Below are 17,396 nucleotides of genomic sequence, written 5' to 3'. Positions count from 1 at the left end.
GCCTTCATAATGAGTCAATTCCATTCCAAAGTGAGCATCACTATAGACCGTTCACTCCGAAAGGGGGTAGCACTTGAAGAGTGTTCTCTGGAGGGAACCGGGTGCACTACTGTCTTATTTGGAGCATCTACAGACGTGGCTAGCACTTTATTTTCCGTCAGAAAGATCTGAATAACATCGCTTTACCGTCGTCGTTTGAGTCAAATGCACATCAAATTGTGTGGGCTAATGTTGTGTAACTTTTTTTTTATTTTTAAACAAAATGAACCATACAAATGTGTAGGCTAAGTGATCTAATAGAAATTCCCCGCGTAATCCCTAGCTCACGTTAAATTTATAATAATTTATTTAATTTCTTGAAAAGAATAACGAAGACCCACCAAGAAGGATCACTTGAAAGGGCAAAATGGCATTAGAACGCAAAATGCATTTTTAAATGGATATTTTGACTTCATCTAATCTAATTGTTCTGATCCAGCAAAATAAAAAAAAATGGGTTGCGTGAGAAGCAGATTATGAATCCTGAAAAATAACCTTTATAAAAAATCCTTCATATCATCCCGAAAATGAGTTCAATTCGCACACTGATTACATTCAAAGAGGCGCTGCTTTGGTGTTACATAGTACCTCATTTTCTGCGCTTTGATCGAATGGGGTGTTTTTGTCATGCAAAAATTCAAATTAATGGCAAATCTTTGAAATGCTCTTTTTTTGTAGTACTTTGGAATGAAGGCTGACAATGGATATGCCAATTTGTCTCTCTTTCATTTTAGGAAGGTATATTAGGAAACTGTGGAGAGGAGAGTGATTGGATGCATATTTTGTCTCACAGTTATGCGTGCGTCATTCTAAACGGACGCGCTTAGTGTTGCGTGGCTTCAGTGGATGCTGCTCTCTTTACGCAGTGACACTGCGCACAGTCTGTCAGATCTTAGTTCCAAAGGAAACTGTCATCCCATCTTTCCAAAGAACTACACTCGTCTTTAACTTAGTATAAGTTAAACAACACAGCCTACTGTTCGCTTTCATGTCCCACTTCAGCCTCATTCATTCATTACGTGTGCATACTGCATAGCCACTAAATTCTTGTCACAGGATTTGATAACATTTTTATATTTTGTAACATTTACATTTCTTTAAAAGTTAAATCTTTTTTTATATATGTATTATTTCTTGAACTCTCCTAATAACTGTTATCGAAGATCTCTCACAATAGCATATAACTTGCCATTTAAAATAGACAAAATCAGCAAATAAATACTAATACTTGTCATTTTTCAGCTTTTGAGATCAGGATTGTTTGTGGCACTGACCACTCGTGTCTAAAGGTGACAGCACAGCAAACCCTTCGCATGTATTTACAGACACTGGCCTCTTTCTAGATTTAAATGTGTTCTCAGGGTCAGGTGTCACGGGAGCACAGCAAGTGTCGAAAAGAACAACTGGCTATTCAATCATTCTCCCCATCACATTAATGTGGTTGTTCATTCTGGTTTATAAAGACAAAGGAAATGTTTTAAAATGCATTAACCTTCACAAGCTGATCTAAGAACAGTGACATCTCTGATGATTTAACTTGTTTCACATTATTAAAATTGTTAGTAGAGCGTTGACAGGAATGTCTACTTTTAGTATGGAAAGCTGTATTTCAAGATGCCTTTTATAAACTTAAAATTGATAGATCACTCAAACAACACTGGACTCTAATGACATTCATTGTATGGCAAAACAACAACAACAAAAAACACACACACACACACACACAAACATTATGTGGTATGTGTGTATACACTCACACAAAATGAATGAAAAGTAAAATTATTTAAATTATTTTTTGAATATAATAATATCTGCCACTTCTCATGTGATTGTCAAAAATCTTTTTTTTTTTTCTCTCTTCACTTTCTGAGAAAACCATTCATTATCACCACACCTGCTGTGGCATACGACTCATTTCGCCCGTGACATACTGACATCTGTTTTGATGGCACACGGGGCACTTTTCTATATGGCGCACATGACTCATTCACATCGTCACTAATCGTCACTGGGGCATTTTTGAACAGAGATGAAATGGTAAAGGTGATCTTGTCTTCCCAAAGGGAATTGGCTTTTTAGGCAGACTGAATTTATAAGCAAGCTCTAAAAGCAAGAGGAATATACATTAATAAAGTATGCGCTTATGCACTTGACAAGATCGGATTCTGGTTTCCTTTTAGGCTTGGAAATGTTAATGAGAGTTCTTCTCATTTTTAATAGGCTGGGAAGCGATTACGCTTATATCTATTCCATTTATCATTTATTTAGGAAATGATTCGACGCACGCACAGGTAATTGGTTGAGTAAAGTGTAGATATGTTCAAAGAAAACCTTCCCTTGTTTAAATGCAATAGCCTTTTCATTTTCAGACTAAACATAACAGCCTAATTTGATGCAGGGCATTTTAATGGTTTCAGGGGTTGTTTTGTTTAATTTGTCTTGGTCTTCCAGCTAAAAGTCTGAGTCATGCTGGCTACACACACACACACACACACATGTTGTGTTTCCATATTTTATGGGGACCCTGCACACGCGTAATGGTTTTTAAACTGTACAAACTGTATTTTCTATCGCACTACACCAACCCTACACTTAAATCTACCCTTTACAGAAAACTTTCTGCATTTTTAGATTTTCAAAAAACTTAATTCTGTTTGATTTATAAGCTTCTTTCCTAATGGGGAACTAAAAAATGTCCATTTGAATACTCTCAAAAAATGACATTTGGCCCCCATAATGTGATAAATACCAGGTACACACACAAAAAAAATTTACTTTCTCAAAAAAAAAAAAAAAAAAAAAAAAACCTGTTTGATTTATAAGCGTTTTGAAAAGTGCGGACATGGGGCAATGTCCTTATAAGTCACCTTCTCCTTGTAATATCTATGTCATACCTGTGTCATTATACACATTTATGTCCTCATTTGTGCACACACACACGTTTGCTTAGTTAGATATTGTTTTATATACACTGTAGAGATACATTTTCTAACCTAACCCTAACCCTACTTCTTACAGAAAACTTTCTGCATAGTAAAATTTTACAAATGAGGATGTCCCCAAAGGGAGGCTTTTGGCAATTTTATCAGGTTTTGCTCACTTTCGGGTACAATTCTGTCCCCAATATATGATTAAGTAGGTACACACACACACAGACGCACACATTTGAACTACCAACTTTTTATTATTGGTTATTACTACTTTAAGGGGAAAAAAAATATATATATATATTACTGTTTACTCACCCTCATGTTATTCCAAACAGTTATTTGAGTATTATTGAGATACTATTCTATATAATTGATATTATATATAGTTAATATGTTTTTAATATAAATATTTATATTTACCTTTTTAATTTCAGTTTACGTTTCAATAATGGTCTTCTGTTTTATTTATTTATTTTATTTTTTGTGTGTGTATATAGCTTTTATTAATTTCAGTTTTAGTTTTAGTTGTTTAGTACATCAAGATAAAATAAATTAAAATGAGGAAAAAAAGGCAGATAGCTGAAATAAGTTTATTATATTTCATTTTATTTCAGTTATCATTTATTTTATTTTAAGTAAAATTATTTTAATGACATTTTGATGTTGTTGTTTTCAGTTTCAATTTTAGTTAACCATAATAACCCATGGGGCCAAGCCTATTTCTAGTCCATGTCAACATATGAAAGAAAAAGAAAAAAGTCCAAATGAAGGTCAATGGGATTTCTTTCTTTCTTTCTTTCTTTCTTTCTTTCTTTCTTTCTTTCTTTCTTTCTTTCTTTCTTTCTTTCTTTCTTTCTTTCTTTCTTTTTCTTTCTTTCTTTCTTTCTTTCTTTCAAATCATTTAAAGATTAGTTTTTCATTAAAAAAGGGGGAAAAAAAAGTTCAGGTAAGCAAATGATAACAGTGTTTTTGTTATGGGGTAAACTATCCCTTTAAGAATGTTAATGCATGTTTTATAGCTCCTACAACTGTCTAAATGGATTTCTAAGAGCACCATTAACCATCTAATGCATCAATTATTTAATCAATTATTTAAATTGTGGAAAGTTGCATCACTATTTCATTTAGTTGTACATAGCTGTAGAGCTGAATGAAAATTTCTAAATCTGGATTGTCTGTAATAAAAGGTAGACATTCTGTACTTGCTGCTTTGCCACTTTCATCAGCCATACTGAATTATGTATAAACGAATAACACAATGACACGCAGAGAGGTCAGTCATAAAAAAAATGATTAGAAAGGGTCAAAGGTATCCATGGCGGTTTGACCTTATCATCACACTCAAAATAGGTTAAACATGCATCAGAGGGTTCATTTAGATCTATAATTTGCAGACCATCTGGAAAAATGAAGATAACAGTCTGGTTACTCTGATCCAGACAGAGTGAACATCTCCAGTTAAAGCAGCAAACCTTGGCTGCCACCTTAAAATAAACCCAGGCATGGCGCAATGCAATGCCAAATACATATAGATATCCAGCAAATCTTTTTTTAGCCTTTTAGGAATGTGGTGGTGACAAGGGGCATGTCTGAGAGAGACACTCTCTCAGACATGAGAGATCCACGCCAACATGCCACAGAAAACAAGGTGAACTCACTATCTGCAAATCCTTTTGAAGCCAAACCACATTTGTGCCTCATGGAAAAAATAATGATTGCACTACAACATTGCACTACTGATCAGATAATTTTAGTTTGCAGAAACAAATCAGCAGCACGGAGTGCGATCACAAGTCTCAAATCTTTATAGGAGATGAAAATTATGCCGAGTTCAAGTTATGACTTTTGCCATCCTATTCAGAAAGCTGTTCTACACCACCCAACAGAGTTTCAGAAATAGAAATAATACATTCACTGTGACTCATGTGTCATACGGATATGCTATGTCCCAGTTTTCAGCCTGAGAATGATATCTGTAGGTCTCTGAATCGAGCTATAATGACAGGCTCCAAACACTTACGCCTCTCCAAAGGAGTTAATGACCAGAATGTAGTCTAACTTATTTCTCTAGTTTCACAGAGCCCTTTGACAGCCTTTCAGACCTCAGCCTGTTGCCTCTGTTTGGAAGACACCTTCTGCTTATAAACAAATGCTATAGTAAAGGGCTGTTTGTGACCAATTTAGTTTTCTACGAGCTGCATAAAAATGAAAAGAGTAAAAATAAAATCAATTTATATACCTGTCCTGGTCACTGTTGAAGTCAAGAGTTGGATTAAAAAGATTTATGATCAACTCTGACAGCACAATAAATACCAAGTCTGACAAAATATGTTCAGAACATGCTTGAACTATAGAGCAAAATAAAAAAAAAATTGTAACACTTTATCTTAGGGACTCTTAACTAGTTGCTTATTAGCATGCATATTACTAGAATATTAGCCATATTAATATTAATGCCTTATTCTACATCCCTAATCCTACCTAACACCTAAATTTAACAACTACCTCACTAACTATTAATAAGCAACAAATTAGGGATTTATTGAGGGAAAAGTCATAGTTAATAGTGAATAAGTGTTCCCTATTCTAAAGTGTAACCAAAAAAAAATAAAATAAAATACCAATTTACTGCTATAATCTGATATTGAGGATAACAGGATTTTTGATGAGGGGAGAAAATGTACTGCAGGACTTGATTTCATCCATTGGAAATTGTGAACAAATAAATCAAGATGGTAATAAGTTGAAAAGTATTTTTTGACATTAGCCAAAAAATGCAATTTATTGCAAGGGCAGAGCAAGTTAATTTAGTTTACGAAACATTACAAAGTCAATTAATCACGCAAAATAAGAATTGAAAGTGCATTAGGGTTACTTTTGATTCAATGTTGATTTTAAATATCCCCGATAGGGATTTAATGAAATTTGGTTAAAGATGATTAAAGAGTTTTTATTTTATTTTATTTTTTTGCTTTTGCTTTAATGGTTAATCCACTGAGTTGGGCTTTATTGTTCTATTTCTCATACCCCGACATTAAGCATGCCTTCAGGATGCCATTCATCAAATACATCTAATCTATCATAACAATACTTATATCAGACTGAAAGAGAAAGTGAGATGGAGAATGTTTACACAAACTGTGCTATGGATAATTGCCTCTCTCACACAGTTTAGTCTCCAGTTTCTGCTGATTTATTCAGTGTTGTGTGATTTGATTACTATGGTTTTATCCACCATAGCGTAACCTGAGAGGTCTACAAAAACAATCACACACACAAAACCCTCGACCCACATCCCAGACCCCCAGAGATTATTGACAATCAGAGTGACCTGTCCTGTCTGTCATGCACTGAGCCTGGATAAAAGGTGACCGGGCTTGAGTTGAAGTCAGAAAGGAAACTTCAACTTCTCATTTTTCAGTCATCAACAATAGAATTAAATACTGTCCTCTATAATCAAGAAAAACTGGTTTTCCTTAAAGCTCTATGCTTAATGCAGACAACCCTACCAATTCTACAAAGGTTCTGGACAGCTTTTTAAATGTAAGGACAGTGACAAACCCCATGCAAATGCATTGTACCTGAAGTGCTGAGCTATGCAACACATGAGTCAAGGTTACAGCTGATGCAGATGGAGACCAAATGCAGAATTTCTGTTCTGCAGTATATTTTCATGTCCTAATCATAAACCCTAATATACTGGATTAAAAAATCTGACAATTTAAAGATAGAAATAATTTTAGTTTTCTATTATCACAATTATCTCAGTCAAGGTGTATATTTTATCTAATTTACTTCGGTGGAAGGAACCAAAAAAAATAAAAAATCCAGATATGCATTAATTTTGTCCTTACTGTAATCAAAACATTTGAAGCAGAACATATTTTATTGGGATTGAAATGAGTCATGCTTCTTTGTTTTTTGTTTGCAGTCTGATGGGCAAGTCTGGGTTTGGCAGGTGCCAGGAGGATATTACCTGCCTGACTGCATTGTGCCAATTGGAAAGTTTGCTGTAGGGCTGTCACGCTATCAGATTTTTCACTACGATTATCGTGGACAAAAAGATTCACCATACACACACACACACACACAGATATATATAATTGTGTGATATATAAATATATATATATACTATATATACAGTGCCCTCCATAAGTATTGGAACAGTAAAGACAAAATTGCTCTGTTGACATTTGCAAATATGATTAAAGATGAATATGAGACAAAACTACAGAATGTCACATTTTATTATTAGCCGTTTACACATATGTTTTACTAAATAGGTTGTTTGCACATGACATCATTGCTGTGGCGCGAAATGCAGCTGGAGGGCAGGAAGAAATTTTTTCTCCATAGGAATCAGTAGGTTTACAAGCCACATTTTCCTGTGTTTTTCAGTCGATTTCTTGACTTTTACCCCCTTATGAACAACACATTTTCGTACACGATAAGAACTCATTTGACCAATTTGAGCCTTCATAAACAATGCAAAACACCGTCATCTTGAGTTTCTGCTACTGATTCCTATGGAGAAATTCCTATGGAATACTTCCTGCCCTCCAGCTGCATTTTGCGCATCATGGACTCATTATTTTTGAGGGGGCACGAGTGGGGGAGGGGTTGTCATGTGACACACAGCAGCACTTATGTTTTATTTTATTTTTTTCCCTTTTTATTCGAAACATTCCCAAATGCATTAACTATATGTTGATTCTCACCTTTATAGATTGTTAGTTTATCTATAGTGGGCGATGGTCAAAGTAACCTAATAATTGTCACGGGTCAGGGTGCCTTCCTGGCTCCCTCTGCCGTCTGTGTTGTCATGTCTTTTTCAGCAGCTCGTGACGGGCGCAATCAGCGCTGATCCGGCGGTGGGGCTGCGCGTGTCACAAGCTGATTCTATTTCACCTGTCGCTCATTTTCCCTCTCCTTTATATTTCTCTTCTGACCAGCCCTTGTTGTCAGTAGATTGTTTTGTGTTCTGTGATTGTGTTGTGCACTGGAGTTACTCACGTCTATTTTGTCTGTACCCCAGGACGTGTAGAGAGAAGGACTGCCGATCTCTGCCTCGCTCCTCTCTGAGCTGGATTACCCCAGAGTCTTGCGCGCTGTTTTGTTTGTGTTATTTGTTTTGTTCACTTTTTTGGAAAATAAACCTGCTGGTTACCTCTACCCTCTGCATTTGAGTCCTCTGTTCTCCTCGTACCGTCACAATAATGTCATCTATTAACTATGCATAACAACCTGTCTGTTTAATTAAGTGACAGGTATGGGCCTCATGCCATAACATAGTTTTAATACGACTGACTTTATATTTAATGTTAATTTAACATTGAAAGTTAATATGAATAAAACATGGTAAATTAGGTTAGACTACTAATCATAACACTTTCATTGTACAGAAGAGCAAAGAACATTTACATTATCAAAGAACATTTTCACTGACAGTCTAGAAATCAAGCAGTCTCAAATACTCCCATTAAAATCACTGAAGCTGTTTACACTGTGAAATGAATATATTACTTACAGATTCATACACATATCTGCACTTTATTGTTTCTAACGAGAGAATTCTCCAGTATTCAGTCAGCGAGCGAGAAGAAAACAGCGGCATTTCAGCTATGACTCATCTGAACACCTCTGATTGGCCATTACATTCATACGCTCAACATCATCGTGTGTGATTGGTTATAATGCGCAGTGCTAACGCGTCTGTCTCTGGTTCAGTGAACGCAGATTTGAATTTTAAAATTTTTGAAATTAATCACGCTGGTGTGATTGTATCAAATATAGAAAATATTATACGGCTATTTTTTGTCTTTTGGAAGTTGCATTCAAAATCCACTAGGCTCAAAAATCTGTGGGGGCACGTGCCCCCTCACTCTCAATGGGCATGACGCCTCTGATTAGAATCACGTGTTTGCAAACAACCTATAAAAAGAACAGCACTTTTAAAGTTCATCCCACTCATTGATGTCAAGTCAAGTCACCTTTATTTATATAGCGCTTTTTACAATGCAAATTGTGTCAAAGCACTGCACAATATCAAAAAAGGAAAATAATGTGTCAATATGTTTAAATAGTGTCTTTGCAATCAGGTCGACGATATCGCTGGCAATGAAGCGTCCCCAACTAAGCAAGCCAGAGGCGACAGCGGCAAGAAACCAAAACTCCATCGGTGACAGAATGGAGAAAAAACCTTGGGAGAAACCAGGCTCAGTCGGGGGGCCAATTCTCCTCTTGCCAAACAAACCAGCAGTTCAATTCCAAACTGCAGCAAGTCAGCTTGTAAGGGCTCAGCTGGTTCCAGTGGTCTTTTCCGATGGCTGTCTAGGTGGCGGGGTCCTCAATGGGGATCTGTCTCTAGCGCTCATCCAGGTGTCTGGCCTCCGCCACGATCAGGGCCACATACGTCATCTCCCGGCGCTGATCCTCCATCTCAGGTGTTCAGTCATCTCAGATCATGTAATGGTTGGATCCAGCCCGAAGTTCTGTAATTCCTAGCTACCACGGGATGTTAATCCCGTGGCAGAAACGGAGAGACAAGCAGAGACATGATTAGCGTAGCTGCTGTTCCATCTAAGCAAAAATGAATTGTTCAACCCAAGCTAAAGAATAATAATAATGTACGTCTGATCAGATATAACTGCAGTACAAGATTATAAAATGCATTATGTGAATGCTTGGCTAAAGAGATGTGTCTTTAATCTAGATTTAAACAGAGAGAGTGTATCTGAACCCCGAATGTTATCAGGAAGGCTATTCCAGAGTTTGGGAGCCAAATGTGAAAAAGCTCTACCTCCTTTAGTGGACTTTGCTATCCTAGGTACTACCAAAAGTCTAAAGTTTTGCGACTTTAGAGAGCGGGTTGGATTATAGCGTGGTAGAAGACAAGTTAGGTGCGTAGGTGCTAAACCATTTAGGGCCTTATAGGCAAGTAATAATAATTTGTAAATGATACGGAACTTAATAGGTAGCCAGTGCAGAGACTGTAAAATTGGAGTAATATGATCATATTTTCTTGATCTGGTAAGAACTCTAGCCGCTGCATTTTGGACTATCTGTAGCTTGTTTATTGAAGATGCACGACAACCACCTAGCAGTGCATTACAATAGTCCAGTCTAGAGGTCATGAATGCATGAACTAGCTTTTCTGCATCAGAAACAGGTAGCATGCTTCGAAGCTTAGCAATGTTCCTGAGATGGAAGAATGCTGTTTTTGTAACATGGGAAATATGATTTTCATAGGACAAGTTGCTGTCTAAAATAACACCCAGATTTTTGACTTTAGAGGACGTAACAGTGCATCCGTCTAGTTGCAAATTATAATCCATGAGATTCTGTGTACTGTTTTTTGGTCCAATAAGTAATATCTCTGTCTTATCTGAATTTAGTAGGAGGAAATTATTGGTCATCCAATCTTTTACACTTTTTACACAATCTATTAGCTTAGATAGTTGAGAAGTTTCATCTGGTCTTGTTGAGATATATAATTGAGTATCATCAGCATAGCAATGAAAACTTATCCCGTGTTTTCTAATAATATTTCCAAGGGGCAACATGTAAATTGAAAATAGCAGAGGACCTAGGACAGATCCTTGTGGTACTCCATACTTTACTGGTGATAATTGAGATGACTCCCCATTTAAATGAACAAAGTGGTAGCGATCGGACAGGTAGGATCTAAACCATCTTAAAGCCTGTCCTTGAATACCAATATAGTTTTGTAATCGATCTATGAGTATATTATGGTCTATAGTGTCAAACGCAGCACTAAGATCAAGTAATACTAGCAATGAGGTGCAGCCTTGATCTGAAGCAAGTAGTAAGTCATTCGTAATTTTAACAAGTGCAGTTTCTGTACTATGATTGGGCCTGAAACCTGATTGAAATTCTTCATAGAGATCATTTTTTTTCAAAAAGGAGCATAATTGAGTAGACACAACTTTTTCTAAAATTTTTGACATAAACGGAAGATTTGAAATGGGTCTGTAATTTGCCAGTTCATTTGAATCTAGTTGTGGTTTCTTAATAAGAGGCTTAATAACCGCCACCTTGAATGGTTTTGGGACGTGACCTAAATATAACGATGAGTTAATAATATTGAGAAGCGGTTTTTCTGCTACGGGTAACAACTCTTTCAGTAATTTAGTAGGTACAGGATCTAATAAACACGTTGTTGGTTTAGATGCACTGATAAGTTTATTTAGCTCTTCCTGTCTTATAGTTGTAAAGCACTGCAGTTTTTCTTTGGGTGCGATGAATGAAGCTGAAATACTAGACGCAGTACAATCTACATTTGATATTGTATTTCTGATGTTATCTATTTTATCAGTAAAGAAATTCATAAAATCATTACTATTAAACTGTGGAGGAATATTTAGATCGGGTGGTGTCTGTTTATTTGTTAGTCTAGCCACTGTGCTAAATAAGAACCTTGGATTGTTTAGGTTATTATCTATGAGTTTGCGGATATGCTCTACCCTGGCAGCTTTTAGAGCCTGCCTATAGCTGGACATACTGTTTTTCCACGCAATTCTAAAAACTTCTAATTTAGTTTTTCTCCATTTGCGCTCAAGAATACGAGTTTCTTTCTTGAGAGAATGGGTATAACTGTTGTACCATGCGCAGTACGTTTTTCTCTAACCTTTTTCAATTTGAGGGGGGCAACAGCTTCTAATGTATTAGAGAAGATAGTGCCCATGTTGCTAGTCATTTCGTCTAGTTCATGCGTATTTATGGGTACACAGAGCAGTTGAGATAAATCAGGCAGGTTATTTGTGAATCTGTCTTTGGTGGCTGGAACAATAGTTCTGCCCGGACGATAACGCGGAGCCATATAACTAATATCAGTAATAGGCAGCATACACGATACAAGGAAATGATCAGTAACATCATCACTTTGAGGTACGATATCTATATCGGTAAGATCAAGTCCATGCGATATAATTAGATCTAGCGTATGATTAAAACGATGAGTGGGCCCGGTGACGTTTTGCTTGACTCCAAGAGAGTTTATTAGGTCAGTAAACGCAAGTCCTAACGCATCATTTGTATTATCAACGTGAATGTTAAAATCTCCGACAATTAGCAGTTTATCAACATTAACTAGTAGATCTGAGAGGAAATCTGCAAATTCTTTTAGGAAATCTGTATATGGCCCTGGCGGTCTATACACAGTAGCCAGAGCAAGAGATAGGAGAGATTTCTTTTGCATATCTAACAGTGTAACATTAAGCAGAAGTAGTTCGAATGAGTTAAACCTCCTGTATCCTGTTTTCTGAGTAACATTGAGAATATCACTATATATTGTTGACACACCGCCGCCACGACCAGTCTGACGGGGCTCATGTTTATAACAGTGGCTTGGTGGAGTAGACTCATTTAGACCAAAATATTCATTTGGTTTCAGCCAGGTTTCAGTCAGGCAGAGTACATCAAAATGATTATCTGTGATCATTTCATTTACAATAACTGCTTTGTGTGCGAGTGATCTAATATTTAGGAGCCCAAGTTTTAAAAATTGTTTTTGTTCATTTATTTTGCGTTTTTCTGGTTTAATCACGGTCAGATTTTTTCTAGATCCTGCATTCAATTTATATTTTGACCTCGCTATTCGGGGAACAGACACAGTCTGTATAGATTGGACAACGCAAGTACTTCTATCTTTTAAGTGGGTAGAACAAAAGTCATCATAGCAGTTATTTGAGAATTGGCTTACTAGTCAGATGGAGCGTAGCGTCCTGGAGATTTTGTCCGACAGGAGTTCCGCTCCGACTCTGCTGGGGTGCAGGCCATCAGCACGGAAGAGCCTAGGACGCTCCCAGAAATGATTCCAATTATTAACAAAGTGCAGTTTCTGTTCTTTACACCATAACGATAACCATTAGTTTAAAGCAAACAGTCTACTGAACCTTTCGTTTCCTTGTCGATACGTGGGAAGCGGTCCTGACACGATGATCGTCGCCGCGGGCGATGTGCTGCGTACCGTCTGGATCAGGCTCCTGTAGTCCCTCTTCAGTGTTTCCGTCTGCCGCAGCTTGATGTCGTTGGCCCCCGCGTGCAGCACGACAGCACCGATGTTCTCGTTGCCCTTCAGGATCGCGGGTATCTGCGCAGAAACATTGAGAACACGAGCACCGGGGAAACAGTGAGTGTGCACTTTACCTTCAGCTGACGTAGCACGGACGTGCCGGAAGATGGAGCTTCCCACGACCACAGCATCGCGTTCCGTCTCGCGGAGGGGGGCGAAGCGGTTCCGGGTGGAGATGAAGGACATCTGGGAAGATCGCGTTCTGGGTGCACAGGGTCTGTGCAGAGAAACACACGGAGTAGAGGTGGTGGGGATGTTAGAAGCGTGTACTTTACCTTCAGCTAGCGTAGCACGGACGTGCCGGACAATGGAGTCTCCGACGATCACAACGTCGCGTTCTGTCTCGCGGAAGGGGGCGAATTGGTTCCTTGTGGAGATCTCGAAGACGGGGGGGGGAGAAGTCGCCACCCGAGGCCTGGCTCGCGTCCTCCGCTGCTGCAGCACCCAGGGTCCGTGGTGTCCCAGCGCCGGAGTGAAGGACATCTGGGAAGATCGCGTCCTGGGTGCACAGGGTCTGTGCAGAGAAACACACGGAGTAGAGGTGGTGGGAGTGTTAGCAGCATGCTGTATACCTACCCCGGATTTGTGAGCGTCAGCCCAGGATGTTTCCAGCGCAGCTCTCCGCTCTCTCAGCTGGGCCTGCTTCTCCACCAGGTCGCGGATCTGCTTCTCCACGGCTTCCAGCTCCAGCTGCACCGAATGCAGCTCGAACGTGTCCTCACCTGCACTCAAAGGTAGACACAAATCCGCCATTTAAGCAAGTAACAGTGAAACGATAGTAATGTGTGTGAATAGAGGATTTGCAATGTAAGCGAGATTAGCGGCAGCCACGCTGCCGATGCTAACGGGCTATAAGCTAATAGCAGACTCGAGAATCAGAATAAAACTAGTGATAACAAGGCGCTCTGATTGGTTTTGTTCTAGAATGCTATAGTGGATATATTCACACGTTATAGAAAAACCGTTTGAATAAGGCAGTCGAAGCCCCACTGTCGTCGTTAGAGCAGGTTCAGTGGCAAAAGGTTCCGTATGGCGTATTATCTAACAACCCGACCATACGACCATATTGATGTGAGCATAAGTATTGGGACAGTTGAACCTAAGGCCGATATAAAACATTAAAAGCTATTATTTAGTTGCAGATCCATTGCGCGCAATCACAGAAGTGAGTCTGTGACCCATAGACATCACCAGACTCTTGGTCTCATCCTTTGAAATACTTCCCAGCCTTTAATGCAGCCAATTCCAATTGTTGCTTGTTTTGGGGAGTTTCTGCCTTTACTCTCCTCTCCAGCTGGTGAAATTCATGTTCAATCAGATTTTAATCTGGAGATTGGCTTGGGCAATCTAAGACTTTCCTTTTCTTTGCCTTTATAAATTCCTTGACTGAAGTGGCAGGGTGTTTTGGGTCATTGTCCTGATGCAATATTAAGCACTTCCCAATGCATCTGGTGGCATTTTCTTGAATATTGCTAGGCAAGATGGTTTTGTACCCTTCCGAATTCATTCTGCTACTGTCATCATACATTAAGTCATCAGTAAAGTTGAGATGGCCTGTTCCAGAGGCAGCCATGCATTCCCATGCCATGACACCACCTCCACCATGCTTTACAAATGAGGCTGTATGCTTGGGATCATTGCAGTTCACTTGTTTTCTCCACATTTTTGCTTTCCCATCACTTAGATAAAGGTTCATCTTTGTCCCATCGGTCCATAAACACAGTTCCAAAACTCTTCTGGCTCACCTTTGTGCTTTTTTGCAAACTCTAATCTTGCCTTTCTGTTTTTGGTGCTGGTCAGAGGTTTGCATCTTGCTGTGTTGCCTCTGTAATTCTGTGTCAAAGTCTCCTGAGGACAGTAAATTGTCAGAGCATCACCCCAGCTTTCTGGAAGTTGTTGGTGATTTTACAGATTCAAGATTCAAGAGTCAAGATTCAAGATTTTTATTTGTCACATACACAATTATACAGGGTATAACCAGCAGTGAAATGTAGGTCAGGTCCGCTCCAAGGACAGTGCAATTATATAGAATACAAATATTAAGAAAAAGAAAAGTAGAAAAAATAAGAGGATTAAAATTAAATAAAAGATAAAAAAATATAAATATAAATGTGCAGGTCAGTACAGGTCAGTATGTTGTTGACTTAAATAGTACTAAGAGGAATGTGCAAAAAGAATGTGCAAAAAGTTGTCCAGGGTATTTAAATAGCAATAGCACTGTATATATATATATCACAATATCTAGACCAGGGTTGTCCAAACTCGGCCCTGGAGGGCCGGTGTCCTGCAGAGTTTAGCTCTAACTTGGCTCAACACACCTGCATGGGAGTTTCTAGTATGCCTAGTAAGAGCTTGATTAGCTGCTTCAGGTGTGTTTAATTGGGGTTGGAGCTAAACTCTGCAGGACACCGGCCCTCCAGGACCGAGTTTGGACAGCCCTGGTCTAGACAAATAAATACATAAATAAAGCTACCACTCAAATCCCCATTATTTAAATTTATTTATTCATTTATTTTGGTCCAATTAATCACACCGTAGCACTTATTTCAGTGAATCCATGAACCATTCACCCCAGCAACGTTGAATCATTGAACCATTGAACCAGTGTAGACTTATGTGTTTTTTTTTTTTTACCTGATTTTGGATAAGTTTTTAATGAGTCATGTAATTAAAAGGAAGAGTGGTAGTTAATAATCTTTTACTGGCCTGCTTAGACACGGCTTCCATAAAACAGACACAACAAGCCCTGCAAATTAATAAAAGAATTTCATAATAAAAAATAATTTTTATGCATGATTAGTTTTTTTTTTTTTTTGCATTTACACAGTTTTGACCAGTAGGCGTCATCAGCATGTGGAATTCCGAATGCTTCGAAATAGTGAATCGTTTTGTGAAGCAATTGGTTCAGTTGATTCAAAGTTTCAAAATGTTTATTTTCTCTCATCACTTATACAGCATATAAGTACAAAAACACATTAGAATAACATATTTTTACTCTACACTTGCATTATAGCATCAATTGAATGTTTGAAATAACTTCCTTCTGTGAGCTGACAAGGCTTCTTATCACATAATGAATTATATTATTTTATTACTCCTATTAGTGTAGCTTGTGGACTTTCTGTTCGAGGGCTCCCTCTGGCGTCGAGTATGAATGAAACATAAATGAATGAAACATAAATAGTTCAACTCTGTGTACTTTGTTCTTTTTATGGATCATGGTTATCGCAGTATATTGCGACACACCTAATTGATACGATAATGATATTTCATTTTTAAATGTCAGGTTAATCGTCAATACCGGTATATCGCAAAATCCCTAGGTTGGTGATGGAGGCATAATGGTATTGTTTTTCAGGGGTTAGGTTTAGGCAGGATTTAGATCTTGTGGAAAGCCTTCCAAGAAAAGTAAAGGCTATAGCTGCAAAGAGGGACCAAATCCATATTAATGCATTTAGAATGCAATGTCATTAAACACCCTGTTGGTACAACAAAACATCACAGCACGCATGAAAATTTCAAAAGTTATCAAAATAAGAAAATAAAAGATCAAATGGTACACTGTAAAAAAAAAGACAAATTGTAATGGTAAAAGACTGTAAAAATGCTAAATTTTTATGTTTCACTGTAAAAATGCTAATTTTTTTCCCTACTTTATACAGTGGAAACTGGGCATTACATGTAATTTTACAGTAATATACAGTTTTTGGAAGCGAAAAATAATGTATAATTTACAGTGAAAAACCGTAGATTGACATTCCCAGGATTGCCTGCGTTACATTTCACATTTGATGTTTCGTTGAATCAACTGTTTCTTCTTAGGTTTTCTTATTAGTTGTGTACATTAGGGTTGTATGTTACATCTGATGTTGTTAAATTAGTTTCATGTGTGTTACCGTGATGGCGTTTAGTGTTTGTGTGAATGACACTGTGCAACTTCTATATCGTCGCTGTCGGGCGGAAACCTCCTATGTCCAAATTTGGTCAATTTCATATTTTTTCATAAATCGATGCTATTGGTCAGTCCCCACGTGGGTCTGTTATTTTTACAAATTATTAACCAATCTAAAGTGTTGAAAATAGCTTGAGAGCAAACCTCCTAACTCCATTGGACACTTCCACTATCTGAGAAGTCTCATAACTCCACCTCTTCTTCACTCCACGGGAGCTTCGCGGCATTACGTCTCCTGATTGAAAGTCTCAACGAATCATCATCGAGCAACACGTCCTCTGAGGTAAATGTCCTCAAAACACTGGTTATTCATGATTTAGTTAACTTATATGAATTATATAATAACATTTATATATTATATATAACAGTTTTATCTCGATCT

General features: G+C 37.9%; 1 protein-coding gene across 1 annotated transcript in view; it reads left to right on the top strand.

The window, feature by feature from the left end:
* LOC306868757 (nucleolar transcription factor 1-like) overlaps positions 1-17,396 on the top strand; it is a 967,110-nt gene that overhangs the window by 63,598 nt on the left and 886,116 nt on the right. The window lies entirely within an intron of this gene.

Source organism: Barbus barbus (genome assembly GCF_936440315.1).
Source record: "Barbus barbus genome assembly, chromosome: 4".
Lineage (NCBI taxonomy): Eukaryota > Metazoa > Chordata > Actinopteri > Cypriniformes > Cyprinidae > Barbus > Barbus barbus.
This window is presented reverse-complemented; position numbering and strand designations above follow the sequence as displayed.